At 39.0% G+C, this 20325-nt stretch overlaps 1 long non-coding RNA gene across 7 annotated transcripts in view; it reads right to left on the bottom strand.

Annotated features, from left to right (window-relative positions):
* Positions 1–20325, bottom strand: part of LOC124964232 (uncharacterized) — a 135711-nt gene that overhangs the window by 79369 nt on the left and 36017 nt on the right. For 6 of the 7 annotated variants that reach the window (XR_007104901.1, XR_007104899.1, XR_007104898.1 and 3 more), the window contains exons 2-7: positions 12725–12889; positions 9871–9949; positions 8746–8866; positions 5729–5842; positions 4635–4786; positions 2839–2925 (exon numbers count right to left, since the gene is read on the bottom strand). This is a non-coding gene — a long non-coding RNA (uncharacterized LOC124964232). The remainder of the gene's footprint in view (positions 1–2838; positions 2926–4634; positions 4787–5728; positions 5843–8745; positions 8867–9870; positions 9950–12724; positions 12890–20325) is intronic. The other variant, XR_007104903.1, reaches the window with a different exon arrangement.

Raw genomic sequence — 20325 nt, 5'->3', positions numbered from 1 at the left:
AGACCCATGTTTTTTGCTAGTCTGTCACTTCTCTCTGCTGAGTAGCATGAACCCAACACATTTTGACTCTTCACTCCCCAAATCACCTCTCCTTCTTTCCCACCACAAGTATGCTGCAATGACCAGCTTCATATAGAGGGAACATTTTTGAGAATGAATGAGTGACATTAATTATTACACTAGGACAGCAGTGATATACTATGATTGTCCCAGACAATCTGGGACAACTCATCATCTGACTTCTATAGGACACTTTCAAACTTTTGAGAATTCCTTTGTGACATAAGTACCTGGGAATGGGTTTGGCTTGCTACTTCAGAAAGTAGACATAGAGTTAATTTTCTATTATCACTAGTGTCCTTTGCAGAATTTCTACACAAATCAACAATCCCATCAACAGTGCATTAGGGTTCTCATGGTCCCAGATCCCCCACTAACTCCTGGTGTTACCCAACTTCATAAATGTTGCCAGTCTAATAAATGCAAAGTAATATCTCATTGTTAATTTATTTGCATTTTCTGTCAAGTTTGAACATCTCTTCATATTCATGCTAATTTCTTGAATTTGTCTTCTCTGAGGTTTAATTCTTCTTATCTTTGCCCATTTTCCATTGACATATCTCTTTTTATTGATTTGTAGGAGACGTTTCTTTTTCTAAAGTAAGTATACATTTTCTTGTCCTCCTAAATAGTACATAATGACTGATTGTTTCCCTGAAGAATAGGGTCACATGACAAGTAACAATGCTTGATTATAAGATGCTATAGAACTTTGAGTTCAATGTGTATAAACCAATCAACATCTAAGAACCATTTTCACATTTGGTTATTTACATATTTCTCCTAAGACACAATGAAAGACAGTCAGCTAGCTGTAAGATTCACTAGACAGAGTAACCTGTCTTTCCAGAAAATTATTGAGTCAAGAGTTAAAGAAGCCACATCCCAAATGACTTTCTCAGACTCTAGCAAATCTCTTCTTTAAAAATTACAGCAATCAGTGTCATTTGTCTTAGCAGCATATTCCAAAATGACACAAACAATAGATCATGGGTACTGCCAGTCAACTTTTTCCCTCATTTTTATGTAACTCACCCTGCTTATTCAAGGATATGGGAGAAGCTTATCTGTCATCATTGATGAGTTTGGAAGTTCAGAAGAAGGGTTTATTTGAAAACTTAGAAATTCTTCATCCCCCAGGAAAAATATCACTTCTGAAGATATGTTATTGGAACAGAGATAGAAAATAAGTTTTATTTCACAGAATATCAACTAAATTGGTAAGAGTTGCCTGAAGTATTGTGTAGAGTAAACTTTGGAGGCTGAGTGTGAACTCAGTAAGTCAAATGTTTTGATGGATTAGCAATGTGTTCCACAGTCCTGGTGAGGAATATAGGTAGGTTATGTATTTACCAGATCAATCTGAATAGACCTTCACAGTGCCCTTAATGTTTGAACATGAAATAAACAAACAAACTCCTGACATAAGCATGCTTCAAAAATTCACCTTGAATATTCTGAGACTGAAAGCTTAATATATTATTTACAAGACAGAGAAAATATGCTTCATATCACCTCTTAGCTTCATTTTCGCTTCTGGAAAATGCTTTGTTAATAGTGCAAGTCAAAGACCATGCAACACAGAATCTCCATTTTATAGATAAGGCCACAGAGGCCCAAAGAAATTAGGCAACTTTTCAAGTCTTAGATTCAATAAGCAAGGATTCAAACCCAGATATCTCCCACTATATAATTACAAATCTTAAAAACTGCATCATTTTGATGCTTGCAAAAATATATGGGAAATACCTCACCAAGAATTAATGCTATTTTTCAGAGTGACTTGCCTTTTAAAATGTCCCCAGCTCATCATAATACTGATGTGGGAATTAAGAAGAAAATATGTAGAACTAATCAGAAAAAAAAGCAACTGTTGCTTTTCCATTGCTCTAATTTATAATTTGAATATCTCCCAAATGTCCATGTGTTAAAGTCTTGGTCAATGGCCTGTGGCACTATTGGGAGGTGACGGAACCTTCAGGAGGTGGGGCCTAGTAGAAGGAAGTTAGGTCACTGGGGGCATATCCTGGAAGCAGGCATTGGGTTTCCGGGCTCCTCCTTTCCTCCTGGTCACTATGAGTAAGCAGCTTTGTTCCACTACATGCTTCCTACCCTGGGGTTCTGCCTCATCACAGGCCCAAAAGCAATGGAGCCAGCCAACCACTGACTGAAACCTCTGCAACTGTGAGCCACAATAACCCTTCCTTCTGTTAAGCAGACTCTTTCAGGTATTTTTTCAGTGATACAAAACTTACTACCACTTCTATCCATGTGTTTCTGTAACAATCAGAATGTTTACCATGCCATTTCCTGTGGAGTGTTTTACCTGGATTATCCATTTAATCATCAAAACCATCCTATGAAGGAGTTATCGCTATTGTACGCTTTAAGAAAATGGGACAAAGAAGCAAAGTAACTTAAGTAACTTGTCCCCAGAACCTGAGTTTAAATCCACTGCTCCTCTTTATTCAACATTTACAGAGTTTTACTTTAGGTTCACTCTGGGTTAGATATAGGTAAAAATCTTGAACTCTCTTTAACTTCTAACCTCATTAGGTATGGGAAGCCTAAAAACTTGCTGTGTGACACTTGGAATGTTTTATAAAAATATATCACAAGGCCCTGGGTTCAAATCCCTAGCACTGCAAAAAAAAAAAAAAATATATATATATATATATATATATATATATTATATATTAGTTCCATCATTTATATAAAATGTTTCAGGATATAAAATGTGCTCAGAAACTGGGGATTTTTCCCTGTTGCAAAACTCACCGAGTTCTTCTGTAGCTTCATGACTTCCACTTTTTTTAAACTTCTTTTCCAATACAAGGATCTTCTTTCATACCATCTTCAATTTCCCTAGGGAAAAAAATACACATGATTCAAATACCTTTTTAATTATTAATGGGCCAAAGATACAGGGGGACCTGTGATTTTTCCACCCTGGGGGAAGTTTGTCATAGGTCCTGTAGGATATTTGGGGGATGATGGTACAAATTATTTTGCTGCATGTGTGTATGTCTTTGGCAAATCATGTAAGCCCAAACATCTTAATCACTTCATATAAATCTGTAGGGAACTAACTGCAAGTTGTCATGATAAACTTCACTAGAAATTATTTATAATGCCTAATTTAATACCTCTTTGCAGAATTATGGAACTGAGCTTATTGCTTGACTATTCTCTATCAGACTTCAAATCTTCAAGTTTCTAAGCCTTCTGGAGAAACCCCTTAAATTTCTGATGAAAACCCTGTGACTCTACAGAAGCAAAGAAGTTGTGGCTTAGTTCCCCACCCACTGCCAGCCTCAACTCCACATTGGCGAGCTCACTTCTAGTCCATTTGGATGGTATATTTCTTTAAGCTTCAAATACATAAATGATTTTCTTTTCTTTCCCAATTGTACAATTGCTTTAACCTCTTTTCCTCTTTGCTGTTGTGTTTATTTTTTACTCTTATTATTGTATCTGCTATTTATAACTGTCATGGCCACTCTGCTCTATTTGGCACTGCCATTCACATTTTTTCCTCTTTCTCTTTTTTCTCCATTTTCCCCTTGCTCTTGTCCTGCCTCTTGACTTGGATTGAACACAGCATCCATTCAAGGGGTGGTTCTCAATTTGGTCCTGTGGAATGGGTGCCCCCCACCCACACACATGCATTTAGCTGAGAACCCCCTGAAATTGCCTAACAAGTTGGGTTTGTGTGTGAGTACGGGTGTACAAGTGCATGCACTTTTCCAGGGAGGGGACTTTGGCAAGCCCTATGGATTATCTACTCTCAAGAAGATCAAAATCACCCATGCTCTTGACTTTCATTGCCAAAGAAGATGAAAAGCTAAACTTTTTCAATTTATTGACTTCCTTTGATTTGACCAATGAAAAGGAAAACCTCTTCTAGAATAAAGAGAAAAGTTTTAATAGGAGAAAACAATTGCCTTGCCCCTTCCCCCATTATTCCCATCTGGAATGTGAGTGTAAAATAAAGATTTGCAGCAGCCATGTTACAGGCTTGGGGCTGGTGCCTGTCCACTAGGACAGAAGAGCAGAGAATTGGAAATAGCTTCAAACCCTGGGGCCACTGTCCCACTTCAGGACTCTCTACCTCCAGACTTACTTTTCCATGTTATGAAATACACACGCACAATTGATAAAATAAGAGGTAAAAGTATAAACACAAATTCTAAAATTTTCTTCTCATTCCCTAATGTTCTTTGCATATGCCTGAGGGGAAATCATCTCATTTCAGACACCTTTGCTACATAACTAAGGAATTACTGTTAATGAAAATCAGCAAACTTAAACAGCACTGATGAAATGGTTATGTAGAGGGGGAATGCCCAGAAAAGTCCTTATTAGGTAGGGCGATGGTGTGAGGTCATTTCTGTTTTATATGTAAATGACTGAAAGAACATGCACAGAATGCTAACTGTGGTGGCCTTCAAACTATTGTGTTCATAACTCTCTGCATCAGTCATGTATTAATTTGCAATTAGAAAGTAAAGAAAAATGTTATTTTAAATATCCTCATAGTTCAAGGCAGACCCTCCCCATCATCACAAACTTACTTTTTTCTTCAAGGTACCCTGGTTGCTGTGCTAGATGTCTCTCTGTCCTGAACAAAGATGCTCCACGTTGGTGATCCAGATGATGACAGATAGATAGGTGTGCTGGTGAGGACAAAGGATGACAGCTCCCGTCAGGTGGTCTCCAGGCTGCTCTGGGGGAAGAGAAGTTTGGAGTGGAGGAAATGAACTCTCTGAGGGACATCGCCCATGGTTACAACAGCACCCTCAGTGACCTTCTACCCTGTCTTAATGCCCTTATCACAAAACTTCCCTAACTTTGATCCCTATCAAAGAATGCCAGTTCATTAGCCCTGGAGCATCCTCTAGCCCACGTCTGCCTTTTTAGAAGCTCAAGAGTATGGCCAAGATCAAAGTCAGCAGTAGCAGGGTGGAGACCAGAACCCAACTACCCATTCATTACCACCACATCACTACCACCCCACTGCCACGCACAATCCTTCCTGAAGGCTGAGCATGGTGCTGGGTGCTGCCATGTGGTCTCTCATCCTTATAAAACCCTACCAGGTAGGTGTTGTCACCCCATTTTAAAACTGAAGAAACTAAGGCTCACACAGATCAGGTATCTTCCAAGGCTAGCAAAAGGAGAATTTGGTGTTGGAACCCAGCTCTGCCTGGCTTCCAAATTTAGGCTTTTCTATAACATCAGCTGACTCAACAGTTTGTCTAATCTAGCATGGATGTGCCTATGTAACATTTTTCCATAATTCCTCCATAGATGTCCTTAGCCTGGAGCCTCAGAGAATCCATTCAGTGCCACATTCCTCTCCCCTTCGGTGTAGGGAGTGCTTCCTGAAAAGAGCCTGTTCTCCAGGCAGCTGATGATATTTGATTTGATTAACACCCTGGGACCTATCACCAGACTTAAAGATGATGCCTAATTAATTGCTTACATTAAAGAGCTGGCACCTTCTGCATTTGGTTCACACTTCCAGTCTCAATCATATTTTCATTTCAGCAATAATATTTACATGATGAGCAAATAGTCAATTCAAACTCTGGTGTGGACCTAACCTGTGTGTGGGACTTCCCAAAGCAGATGTCCTTGACAGGTGTAAAGAAATAGGTTTTCTTACCCTAGCAAGAGCCAGGAGCAAGATCTGTTTATTTTCCAATGAAATATTGTGCTTGGATCAAAAAAATGTTAATTGGGTACTCTCGTATTCCATGTACCAGACATTGTGAAGGCCCTAATGAGACAAAAAACAAAAAACAAACAAACAAAAAAAAACACAAAAAAACTACACAAACACCAACATACACACACCAAAAAAACAAACAAAAACAAACAACAAAAAAAAAACAGTGAACCATTGAAGTCATATTAGGCTTAACTCTGTTTTTAATCTATTTTCTAATCTATTTATTTATTTGCTTAGGTCCAGGATCTAGATGCATAGAGTAGGAAAAGGCTTTCTATATTTGACAGCTGAAGTTTCAAAAGGCATTTGCTAAGTCTTCCAAAATATTTTCAGGTCAAAGCCAGAAATATGAGGCCTGGATGATCCTGAAATTGAGTTTGTGATGTTAAAAGACCTCTATGATGTGAAAAACTGGAAAGAGGCAAAGAACTACAAGACTGTTCCATGTAATATTCTAAATCAATAATTTTGATAATGATACAGAAAAGCAAGATTATATCTGCTGATAACCAAAGTTGAAAGGAATGTCAGCATTTTGGATAACAAAGTTCTGGACAGATGACAATGGCTTGAATCCAAACATCATGAAATTTAGTAGGAATAAATGCCAAAGAACAACCAGCACAAGCACTCCATGGGGAAGATGTGGCTTTGTGTCCTCAGTATGGAGAAGACTTGAGGACAGCAATCACCACGAGCTTAACCTGAAGCAACCACGTGTATGTGGGCCAAATCACTGATGCATTTGGCTATGCTTAGATAAAGCAGAGTCAGGTGGTGAGACCTCTGCTCTAGTGATCACTTTTCAGACCCTCCTCAGATATTGCATTCAGTACAATTCCAAGTAGGTTGACCATGTGTGATATTATTCTAATCAGAACTTGTTTGAGAAAGGGTTGCTAGTGAGAATTAAACTTGGAAAATAGGCAAAAACTAAGACTGTGAACAAATGAAACCTATATTAGCTAGTTAGAAAGACTATAGACCCACTGGAGGATATTTAGAAGAGATACTCAAAGATGGGAGGAGCTTCCAAGAAATAGATTATGAATCTTTGAAGAATGGGATGTTTCGTTTGGAAAAGAACAACCTGAGGTCTCTTTGAGAGCTTTTCTTCTTGACATATTCAAAGGTAGCATGTGGAAAAGAAATTGTACTTATAGATTGATGTAGTTTAGATATGAGGTATCCCTCAAAAGTTCCTGTGTTAATGTAGGAATGTTCAGAGGTGAAATCATTAGATCATGAGAGCTATAACCTAATCAATGTATTAATTAATTTCATGGCTTAACCAGTTGAAAGGACTACTATACTGGGTGATAACTGTAAGCAGGTGGGACGTGGTTGGAATAAGCAGGTCAGTGGAGTGTGGCATTTTGGATTATATCTTGTCTTCCTGGTCCCTCCCTATCTCTCTCTCTCTCTCTCTCTCTCTCTCTCTCTCTCTCTCTCTCTCTCTCTCTCTCTCTTTCTCTCTCTTTCTCTCTCTCTCTCTGCTTATGGTCACCATGAGCTGAGTAACTTTCCTCCTCCATGACCTTCCACCATTATGTTCTGCCTCACTTCCAGCCTAGAGTAGTGTGGCTATGCATGGACTGAATCTCTGAAACCATAAGCCAAAATAATTTTTTTCTTCCTCTAAGTTGTTTTGTCAGGTATTTTGGTCACAGTGACAAAAGTGTAACTAATGCCTGGATTGTGGTTCTTGAGGTATGCTATAAGGCATCTGGGTCTTGATAAAATGACTACTTCTCAGAGGAACTCCTGCCCAAGAAGAGAACAAAAAAAAAGTTGACCACCTAGATGTTACAATGCCATAAGAGCAATTTGCAGTACTTAAGCCAAATCTTCAAATTGTCTTATTGTATCTCTCACCCTCTCACTCAATTCCATTTCAATGGTATTCTTTTTTGTTGTATTCTAATTGTGCCCAGAATGGACCTTGTGAAAGTCTTTTGAAAGCCTACCTGGGTATACCCATCAGTCCATGTTCATTTCCTATATAGTTCTTCAAAAATAGAAATAATTCCTTCTTAATTATATAATGGTTTTTCTCTCTGTTTTTTAGGTCTCAGAAGCTAGGGTTCATGGAAATTAGATATACAGAAATCTGTGATTCGCTGGACCTCCTCAATAATTTTACATATATATATCAATTCTAATTGGCAATCATTTACCAACAATAGGGTTCTATATGCAGTTGAAAATTGTCAAAATAGTCTCCTTTGCAAAAACAATACAAATGCCATATTACAGGGAATCAAAGACCCCATTGGTCTGCACTGGAGGAGACTGAGATCGTTAGAACAGTGAGAGCTCTAATAAAAGCAACATATTATGTGCCACTAAGAGAAAAAAATGCTTTCAATTATACTGTACCCCCAAATTCTTCACATTTAGAGTTTAACTCTCCTGAGTCACTTTTCAATTCAGAATTAGCATGTTTGTTCCCATTTTTCATGATATTGTATCTGTGTCATCAAGTACATTAAGAATACAGCATTTATTTCAAAGGGATTCCACTTTTATCTCCAGAATTTTCTTCCAAGCAACTAACAATTGAAAAGCTTTAACAGTGTTATTAAAAAAAAAAAAATCTAACCAGCAGATGATAACAGTAGGTTCTCCAACAACCAGGATTTAATTTTCTTTAAATTACCCATAAATACTTTGTCAACTGAAACTTTGAGTAATTGGAATTATCTAGTAATGCCACCATTAACAACAAAGTTTGCTCTGTGTGAGCAATAACAATTATGTCCCAATGGCCTCATGTCAACAGATGCCTGGAATGTTTCAATGTCAACTATGGATGTGTTAGAAATGATGAAATATGGCAAGTTTTTTTTCGTATATCTGATGTTGCCCTAGGTTATATCCTTTTCTCAATAATCCCAGCACTGCTTTCTTGGTTGGCTGTGACAAGTCTCTACTGGTTCTTCTTACTTTACCTGAGTCTCCCCAATGGCTCTACTTGGTTGTCCTTTTCTCCATTTTACACCCAACTTATTTTACTTTGTAAAGACTCCTAGTCACTTCATTTCAGCTAGTTTTCCATTGTATGGCTATCAACTGATGGAAAGCAAAGCAAAATATAAAAGGTTAATCAAGATTTTGCATCTTAAAAGACATACTACACCTCTCATTCCCTTTAAGAACTATACAGATTTACAGTCAAGAGGCAGTTCTTAACTCTGGCTGTGAGGTAAAATAATTTGTAGAGACTTTTTAAAATGTGGATTCCAGCAGGCTATTCTAAGATCTATTGATGCTGACTATCTACTTGCAGGGTGGGGCTTAGGGGAAAGCAGGCACTTGTGTTGTTCAGAGTTCCACAGATTAACATGACATGTCATTTAAGTTGCACACCATCAAAGGACATCAGGCATTTTCCATTTCATCTAGGGACAACTCAATAGGCAGACACTAACACAAATTTGAAATGAAAAGGCTCAACTCTAAGTGTGTCACAGAAAACTATTCACACAGACAGATGACAATTTCGTTCAACCAAAGTATTCACACTATCCTGTACTGAACATGATTAACTAAGTGAAGGACATTGTGATGACTGGGCATGGGGTAGACTTGGAAAGAATGAGGCAGAAAACAAGGATGGGATTTCCTTTTTCCTACCCATCCAATGTCCCAAAGGGTGCCTGGTCTGAGGCCACAGAGAAGGTGATCTGCATTCCCCAAACACAAGTTTGCAGGGCAATTTCAGGGGCAAAATGAGGTGAAGCATAATTAAAAGATGGTTCCACTAGCGGGATATTCTACAGCCTTACAGTAGAAGGTTGTACTCATGAAAACTCATACTCAGAAAATATGCAAATCCCTACAGAGCTCATGGATTGATTTTTATGACTACAGAACTTTCTGACATTCTCTCCTAATTATCTCCATATTTAGCAAGGTTTTTTTTTTTTTTCCCTGAATTTTAGATAAGTGTAAGATTCCCCATCTTGTCTGGGTGAAAGTAAATGAATGGTGATTCTACCATTGGCTCTTTTTAATTATACCATGGAATTCTGAATGCAGTTTCCATGCCAAAGTCCAGATAATCTCTTGCTTACCTGGTGGATCCAGGGACTGTTCATAACCAAGAAGAGGCTAAGATTGATTATCTCCTATCAATTTCTTTTCCTTCTGGATCTACCACAGAGACGGGAAACAAGAACATCAGAAACATTTATCATTGCAAATCAGTGCCAATGACTGTAAACACTTCTGCTTTTCCTCTTGCTACCCTGTGCTGAAACACACTGGGCCAGACCTTTACATGCTTTATCTCATTTACTCTTCACCACACTCCGTGAAGTAGGCATTGTTGTCCATCCCTATTTTGCAGAGGGGGAACAGACAAAGGTTAAACACACAACCAAGGTCTCACAGTAAGAACAAGCTGAATGCAGGAATGAATCCCAGATCTGATTCCAAAGGTTTCTCAAACGTTAAATGTATTCGACAGTCAGAGAGGTGGGTTAGAGGGATGAATAGATGGAGAGAGATAGTAACAGAAACACCACAGAATATATATTATAGGAGCTAGGTCATCACTGTAGGAGTTTTCACTAAACTATTCTTTAACTTGTTTTATATGTTTGAAAAATTTTGAAATCACTTAGGGAAAAAGGAAGAAAAACAGTGAAGGAATCAAAGACATGATCAGTTAAACATTCTCTCAAGCATCTGTCTCATGCTTCACTCCCTGTGTGTTTTGGAGTTTTAAGTTCAATTTAGTTTGACAATAGGCATTAATGCTTTATTATGGACCAAGTACCAAAATATCTACCAGGCTAGGATGCCAAATGCATGGTGAGTACCATAAATGCACAAGATGAAGCTCAACTGGGTTCACAATCCAGAAGTGACATGCCTGCCATGCAAAGCTGACTTTCATAACAGGCCAGCATGGATGTATGAAGGCTAAGAAAAACCCAGGAAGGTGAATAAAATAATAATAATGAAGAGGGCTGAAAAAGTGTCTGGGAGCAGATGGAACTTGAATTGTGCCTTGGAAAATGGGGACTATGTCAAAGTACTGGGAAGAGGTTCAGTATGAGGAGTAGGAGCAGAGTAATAGTGCAGAAGTAGGAAAGGGCAAGGAATGGACAAGAAAAAGGGAAATGCTGTTGGGGGAAGAAGGAGGGAGGAGTGTGCCCTTATCCACAGCATCGTCCATCAACGTTCACAAAGGAGATGCTGGAGCATTCCCTCAAATTTCATTTTATTGAGCATATAGTTACTTATCAGTAAAATGGGAATGATGCCTAATTTCAGGTGTTGTTTCAAGAGTTAATGGAAATAGGGACAGCTCCTAGGACGGTGGCAGCCACATTGCCAGCACAAAATAAGCAGAACTGAATGCACCACACCCAGGAAACTGAAAGGCTGTGTTTAATCAAGCTACCTAGCAATGGTCAAGATTTGTGCTGAGATTCTTACAGTTCTCCTAAATTCCAAAGACAAGGAGCTGAGTGGTTGTGTCAGGTGTGCCTGACTTGTTTGAATTTATTGATTGATTGCATGGTTTCACTTTTGAGTTCACATCTCAGTCCATACTGCCAATTGCATGGGAGATAGCACTTTTTTTTTTCATGATGACTTATCTATTTGGGGCTTATATCCAGTGTCAGAACCATAACTTCACTCAATGCTGCATCCTCAACCCCCATTCCAAGGGGCTTGCCTTGGAGCAGGGCAATGGAAAGAGGCAGGCCCTGCTCTGGGTGATGCTTGCCTGAGACCTCCCATTCCTGTGGGTCTTGCTATTGAGCTGTTGCCTAGTACAGCACTCTCTCCCTCAGCCGCTGACATAGGAGGATTGACTGCACTGCTTTCTGGTCCACGGGGCTGCGAGGAAACTCTGGGTCCTTTATTACGATGCTGGTAGCACTTCTGAGCACAGAGGATTCATATCAACACTTGCACAGTGTGCCAGATGTGCTTGATCCCTTGAGGCCGGCTCAGACCATCTGTCCTCTACACACCACTTACTCATTTCTGTTCTGGGGTTTTACAGTCTCGTAGGGCTCTTCTTGGGAAATGATGGCAACCTCAAGTCATCTGGGTTTTCTGTCAACCAGGACTTTCCCCTCTGGGGATCTGGGTCTGGAGTCTCTTTCTCAGAGAAGAGAGGGACCACAGCATCTAACAATGCCCTCTGCTTCCCCTCTACCCCTCCACCAGCATTTACCAGCTCTCTTTGCTCTCCTTGACCCAGCCCTATCCCTAACAGCACATCTGGAAAACTTCATGTCCAACCAGTGCGGGAAGCCCTGCTCCAAATCATGATACAGTTTTTATGCCAAGTGCCCTCAGGGTCTTAACTTCTGAGAATCAAAGACTTTTTATTTTCTTGAGCTCTGGTGAAACTTCTTTCTCTGATACAATAAATGATGTCTGAATGGGGTTGGGGTCAGAAACAGAGGCAACAGGAGCTGCCAACAGTGGGGGAGGATCGTATATTAAAATGTCATTCTGTAACAGTGTTCTTCCCACTCCTTTAAATTTAGTTTATCCCTTGAGCAAGAGGAACCTTTTCTCTATTCCTTCTACCTACAAAGAATTCCTTATTCTTGTGTCTCAGAATTTCATTTTCAGGTGACCTGTTCTCAACAGGACTAAGAGGTGAAATCCCAACGTGACTCTGATACCTAAAGATGGAGAATCTCACCTCCTGGGACTTAGTGCTGTTGCTGACTCTCTGGAGGGATCCAGAAATGCAGCAGAAGGATCCCCAGGCTGCAAATCACCAAAACACATGATACTTTGGAAGTCTAACAATTAACTTAGGCAAATTATATGGCGGATGTGCTTGCTGCACAGTCTTTGAGAACCTGTAGCACAAGGTCTGTAAGTTGGGTTCTTGTGCTTGACAAACTTCACATGTTACAGACATAACAGGAAATTAAATAATTCTCATACCACCACATGGGCACACATAGCTTGCTTGTCTTTTGCCCTGTTCATGGAGACTTCTGCCCCTTTGCATCTCTTGGATCATGCCTTTGGATAAATGTTTGAGTCATTCCTTCAATTTCATTGACCATCTGTGGTTCATCTGGTAGTCTTTTCTATCAACCATGGGGCCTGAAAGAGTAATGACATTGATTTAAAATTAAAATCAAAGTCAATGATGAAGATGTTTGAGAAAAATATTAACCTGATTTTTTTTCTCCACTAATTGCCTCCCCAAACCAAGCCCTAAGTAAATTTGTTTCTAAAAAATAACTCTGTAGTAGAAAGAACCTTCAGTACAAGTCAATAAATACCCAGAGGGCCTATTTCTCGTCATAAGCCCAGACGGGTAAGGGTCAGAGATGTGGCTCTCCATTAAAGGGAAAGAAACTTTTCTTGTCTCAAATTAAAGCCCTCCTTTGTGATCATAATGATCACTTTATGAATGGTGCTGGGGAACGATAAATCATTTCCTCCTGCTAACTATGCTGCTCACATTGGTTCAAAATGGCAGATTCTCTGTTGCAATGAACCTCCCAGGGGTATTAGTAATACTTATAGGGAAAAAGTGGGGAATTAGAGAGGGGGGGATCTCCATTTCCAAGATCTGAAGGGGACATTCAGCAATGTGTACCTTCGTCATCTCGCATGTGTTCTTAGACAACACCCACAAAAGATGTTGACCTCAAATGCTGAGTTTGTGTTCATTTTCGCCCACCCAAACAATTGAATATTCATTATGTCATTGAACTTTTAAGTAATAAAAAGAAATACAAATGCACAGAGTCATTTGGGGAGTATGTGTGTCTATGCCCCCTCTGTTTTCCTTTCCATCTTGTAACAGGAGGCTTCCTTCTACTTCAAGAACACAAATACAGGTAATCTAACTGTAATGCTAACAATAGCCAAAGACTGCACTGATCAGACTTTGCAAGTCTGAAAATGATAAATCACAAGCAGTGATCATTTTCAACAATATCCAGGAATGCATTTATTTAATTTGGAGTTTTATCATTCACTGCCATTGCTTTCTTGGTACCATGCAAAATGCACAGAAATTTCTCTCCCATCATCCTCCCTCAAAACAAAGCACATGCCTACAAAAAATATCCCTCACCTAATCAGACATTTTCTGAGAAGCATGTACAGGTATTTTTAACTCAAGGCAACATTCGGATCTGTTAAACATTTTTCAACTCCTCTGAAGACTTCAATAAAACAAGGAGAGTCCAGAGAGCTTGCCATCTTCCTGACTTAATGTAGTCTAAGGCAAGAATCATCCACATGCAGAGTTAAACAATGAAATTTTCTAAGTGTACACATGCTGTGAGAATCAATAACCTCTTCTCAAACCAGCAAATTGGTTTCAAGTATTCGGTTCACTGGTTACATCCAACAGCTGCAAATAAGAGGCCACCTCCTGAGCGAAAGGAAAGGTGGAGATGAATTCTTGAAAAATGTGTTCTCATCAGAATTTCTGTTCTTCCTACTGCATGGATGATATTTGCAAAACTCTTTGGAAAGAACTCTGGATTTAATTTCAGGCAATCCTCCATTGGAATTTTAATAAGAAAGTTTTTTTTTTTTTTAAAGTACTGTATACTAAGTCATTTAATGAAAATAATTCATGGTAATGTAATTATTTATATAAGTTGGTATTTACTGGATTTTAGAGTTTTCTTAACTTTGAAACCAGGCTGTTCTACCTAAAATAAAATGAATATTCTCTAGAAAGTTTTACCTGAATTATATGGATCTTCTACTAAACTCTGCTCTAGGACTATTTGTCAGAAAAATCTTGGCATTAGAAGTAGGTTGTTTGTGGCCCTCACTCTCAGGTAGGTAGCCTGTGTTTGTTTTTTTCTCCTTTCCTTTCTTTCCCTTCCCTGAGGACCACCCACCCTTCTCTCTGATGGTCACTGTTTGTCATCGCCTTCACAAATTGCCTTCACTCCCAGGCTCCCAGAGGGCTTCCAACCAATCCCTCAACCTTGGGAATCTCCTTTCATCTTCTTCCTCTTGTCATGAAGTGTTTACCCAGAACTTCTTGCACAATGTTTGGCTGCTTCTATCATCTGGATGAAAGAAAGGTCTCTCCCCAGCAGGGCAGGTTGTGTCTTCTGTTTAAGTTCCACATACTTTCAAAGGGACATTGCGGGAAAGGAAGAGGAACCTATCCTAGTTAGTCATATCACCTGACTTTGGAGCAAATGTTTCCTATGAATGGTCCCTGAGGTCCCCCTCCATTGCCATTACTCCACCTTTGCCCATGCTGACCACCAGAATTGCAGACCAAGGAAATGCCTCTGACAACATCCTTCCTCCATGGAGCTCTGGAAGTTGCTAGTAATTAGAGACTTCTTTCCCTCCATGTCCCCTGCATCCCTCTCAAGGCTCACAGGGGTTTAATAGATCTCCAGGGTTAAAACTGCTGTTTAGAGACATGACAGGTTAAGCAGGTTTTTATGGTATGGCTTGCAAGTAATACCAACATTAGTTATGTCTTATTTACTAATAATGCTACTCCCTTATTTGTAAAAGGGACTTTAACTTTATCAATATTTTTACAAATGGTCCAGTATCTGAGAGAAATTGTGAATTACAAATAACTGAATGATATACCCCATCTTTGAAAAGCAATGTAAGCAAAGGCTGGTTTCGTTGTTGTTATTGCTGTTTATTTGATAACTTTTTATTTCTTTTACCTTTCTGCATAATTATTTATTCATTCAATATTTGTTGATCATACGGTTGGGTGTGATGAGCAAAACAATAAAGCAGAGGTTTTCTGCCCTTATAGAACTTACAGCCCAGTAGAATAGACAGATAGCCAGATAATAGAGGGAAAACCCAAGAGAAATAATACAATGATAAGTGGTAAAAAGGACAGGTACACTGTGTTATCCCAGGAGTGATCTGTAAGATCTAAGAGGCCTAAGGAAGCTGGGTAAAGGTAGCAGAAAATAATATTACAGGAGAGAGGACAATATGTATAAAAGCCACATAATGAGGGAATTGGCAAGGCAAGGTCCTGAAAAGCAGCTCACGGAGGGACACAGGGAGTGGGTGGAGTACAAGACGCAACTGGACAGGTGGAGGGGGGTGCACTGGATGGGACTGTGTGAGAAAGTGAAGGAAATCAGGCAAGACAATGACTGCTGTGTTAGGGTGGACGGAGACAGACTCCACTGTCCACTCTATTGTTCCATGTTATCTATAGGTTTTAGGTACTTATCATGTTTCTTTCTTCCTGATATTTCATTTTAAAACTCCTATTGCTTGAAAACAACAAACTACAGAACCCTTCAGCATTAATCTACCAATCTACCCAAGTCCATTTTGTTAAGGGCAGTTATGGTTCGTGGATAACTCCCAGAAAAACGCTCTGCAGACACAGGTCTCACACGAGGAACTTTTATTTTATGTGGACGAGTCAGCTCGGGGAAAAGGAAAGAAGAAAAAAAAGAAAAGAACATGGTGCATGGTTTCTCCTCAGATATTGGAATTTCGCGGGCTGGGAGGAACCAATCACGGAGGAGAATTATTACAGACTGACTGATGGACCAATGACATATTAGAACGTAATGTGGGAGGCAGGAAGATTACGGCAAGGTAAGCCGGAAATTCCTGTCTCGGGAAAGGCAGTCGAAACGCAGATTGACAGGTGGTTGGGAGACCGGATTCCTTACAGGTTTCTAATACTATAAGACTCCCAAATGCTCAGTTAGCACACACATACACACACATGCAGAATGAACATGCACCCACTTACTTGTTTTCTGTGGGGCTGGGCCTGCCCTGGGGCCTTGCACCTGTGTGGTGTGCACATGTTTGCCCTCCACCCATCACTGAGTTACTCCCCCAGCTCTGAATTTTTAAAGTACATTTGGTGTTTTCCCCTTATATATTTTCTATCTAGTCTAATTTCCTTCATTGAAAAGGGAAATCTGTTATTACTCTATATGCATATGTGATTACATGACCTGTGTAACTCTTCATCATGTACAACCAGACAAATGAGAAGTTATACTTCATCTATGTATGATATGTCAAAATGCATTCTACTGTCATACATAACTAATTAGAACAACTAAAGTTTGTCTGAAAATTTGGTGTAGTAGTAGAAGATTTTTAGCTACAAATAAGTAAAATCAATGAATCAATTTTAACACTAAAGAGAGTTAGTTATGAGAATATGAGGGTGTCTCATGGAATCAAAAGCAGAAATACAACCAATACTTAGGAATGCTTTGGAATGCCTCAGAATTCTCTCTCCACACTCTTTTCTGTATAGTGGCTTCAGTCTTTTTTCTCCACTCTTTAGTTTGCCTTATGGTTATTTAATGGCTCCTGTGTTTACATGATCTATGTTTAACCATAAAGACTGAACTGCAATCCCTCACTGTTAAAGTTGGAAATTTGGCCCAGCTACGGCCAGGTGTTCAACCTGGTCAGTTAACTATGATTGGGGGTGGCTGGCTATAGGAGCTCAAGGAAGAACTAGTCAACACCAATTCTGAGTTTCCAGAGAAAGGAGAATTGTTATGAACTTGGCTGACAGCCCACACGGAGAAGGAGGGAAACAATAGCTCTTTTACTTCCACAAGCACATGCTAAGAACCAACCATGTTTCAGAGCCAGCTCAGGCTTATGGATACAAAAATCAGTGCAAAAACTTCTACCTTCAGGGAGTGCAATAACCAGCATGACACCTAAACCTCTCTATGTGATCACTTACCTGTAACATATACCTGAAAACTCATAATGTATAATATAGAACCAACATGTATGATATTCACACTGCATGCAAAATCAACACTAAACATTATCTTGGACACCAGCAAAATATTTACAGTCAGAATGGCAAAGATTCGAAGTTTTATTCCAGTTGTCAGATGCTAACAAATAAGCCGGAAATAAAATATAAAATTTATCACGCAAATAACTTTGGTATTTTATTCCCCATCATTCATCCCTCTGTAAGTGAAAGGGATATACCTATAAATTCATCAGCAGAAAAAAATGCACCTTAAAAACGTACAACATGTCAATCAAGGTGCTAGGCAGGCCCCTACCTTAGGAGTAGAAGGCACATCAGATTTTGAGTCAGAAGAACTAGATTCTAGTCATATTAGCTCTGTGACCTCATGTGTTGTGGGTTCACATGCTTATAAAGTGAGGCCTGTCCCTCCCCCTTCATTGTCAGCATGGGGAAATAAGAATTAAAAGGAGTTACAAGTATGAAAGTAGAAAATGAAGCACTAAGGAGGCAGTCCAAAAAATAAAGTATAGATTACGAATAAAATTGAGAAAGTGAGAACTCACAAGAATTGCTCTGAGGTTGGGAAGCTGAGTTGAAAAGACAAGAGTATCTATGTAGATGCCAAGGTGAGAGATAAGGCTGCAAACTCAGACAGGAGCCTTCTGCTGAGTATTTATAAACATAAAACAGGCTGCTGGATAGTGAAGAACAAAGGAAATAGATACAAACAGGCCAGGCAACAGATCCTGAAAGATTCCAGACCCAGGGGTTTGATCTCCAGGTGGTTAACCCACAGGCTGTATGTTTCCAATTTTCCCCAACGTGTGACATGCTCCTCATTTCGCAGATTGAGCTGTGTTTAATCTTTTCTTTTCAAACAAAGCAGAGAAAAGGCACACAGTTATTATAGTAACTTTGGCCCTCAAAAAAGAAAAGTTCATATTATTTCCTTCAGCTATCTTATCCTGCACAATTACCCTTCCATCTTATTGCCTCTAATTCTTCTTTTATGTTTCTTTTTTATGATAAGCTTACACTCAGATTAACTGTCTCTCAAGAAAGCTTTCATCTCCTTTTAAATTTCTCATATTTTTTGGCTCTGTAAGATGTTATTTTTGCATTTTCAAATTTCACTAAATATCCATTCATTTGCACGAGTATTTTTGTCCATTTAAATGCTATCAGCTTATAGCATTTCAAATTACTAGTGTTATTTTAGTTTTATGTTGTTGTCTAAAACAAGATTCCAAAAGAAGAACAGGGGATGTGAAGCTCCTTTTGATTGAATATGTAATTAAGGCATCATTAAAAAAATAAACCTTTTTACTTTCAGAGTTCACTCCTATTTTAATTAAAATATGCAAAATTGATGGTGTCAGTATTTCCCCAAAGGGGCAAAAGTTGGTTCTCAGAGGGCAAAAAGTCTTATATTTTACAGTAATTTGTGACCCTCCAAACCTCAATCCTACCCCACTACATAAACAAATATATGGCATGTTTGTGGCATTAAAATTGCATAGAGGATGGGAACAATTAGGTAAAAATTCTAAAAAAAAAAAAAAAAAAAGTCTCTTCAGTGTGGAAATAATGAAAAAAAATAAGAAAACAGATTTAGGAATTTATACTTGCAGAGTACATCAGGTTATAAGATAGATAAATACAATCTTCCATTTGATCTTCATAAAAAACAGAAGAATTTGTTATCTTTTTCAGACCTATCTTGATGATCAAAGAGGTTACTTTTTGATTGTATGACTAGGGTGGCAAATCCTTGCTCCATGTATGACAGCACAGTATATACATTTTTTTTTTAAACAAATGGGATACATGTTGTTTCTCTGTTTGTACATGGCGTAAAGGCATACCATTTGTGTAATCATAAATTTACATAGGGTAATGTTGTTTGATTTATTCTGTTATTTTTCCCCTTCCCCCCACCCCTCCCACCCCTCTTTTCCCTCTATACAGTCCTTCCTTCCTCCATTCTTGCCCCCCTCCCTAACCCTAACTCTAACCCTAACACTAACCCCTCCCACCCCCCATTATGTGTCATCATCCACTTATTAGCGATATCATTCGTCCTTTGGTTTTTTGAGATTGGCTTATCTCACTTAGCATGATATTCTCCAGTTTCATCCATTTGCCTGCAAATGCCATAATTTTATCATTCTTTATGGCCGAGTAATATTCCATTGTATATATATACCACGGTTTCTTTATCCATTCATCAATTGAAGGACATCTAGGTTGGTTCCACAATCTGGCTATTGTGAACTGAGCAGCTATGAACATTGATGTGGCTGTATCTCTATAATATGCTGATTTTAAGTCCTTTGGGTATAGGCCAAGGAGTGGGATAGCTGGGTCAAATGGTGGTTCCATTCCAAGTTTTCTAAGGAGTCTCCACACTGCTTTCCAGAGTGGCTGCACTAATTTGCAGCCCCACCAGCAATGTATGAGTGTACCTTTCTCCCCACATCCTCGCCAACACCTGTTGTTGCTTGTATTCTTGATAATCGCCATTCTAATTGGGGTGAGATGGAATCTTAGGGTGGTTTTGATTTGCATTTCTCTTATTAGTAGAGATGTTGAACATTTTTCCATATGTTTGTTAATTGCTTGTACATCTTCTTCTGTGAAGTGTCTATTCATTTCCTTAGCCCATTTGTCGATTGGATTATTTGCATTCTTGGTGTAGAGTTTTTTGAGTTCTTTATAGATTCTGGAGATTAGTGCTCTATCTGAAGTATGATTGGCAAATATTTTCTCCCACTCTGTAGGCTCTTTCTTCGCATTGCTGATAGTT

This window comes from Sciurus carolinensis, chromosome 14, assembly GCF_902686445.1.
Source record: "Sciurus carolinensis chromosome 14, mSciCar1.2, whole genome shotgun sequence".
In the NCBI taxonomy this organism is placed as follows: Eukaryota; Metazoa; Chordata; class Mammalia; order Rodentia; family Sciuridae; genus Sciurus; species Sciurus carolinensis.
This window is presented reverse-complemented; position numbering and strand designations above follow the sequence as displayed.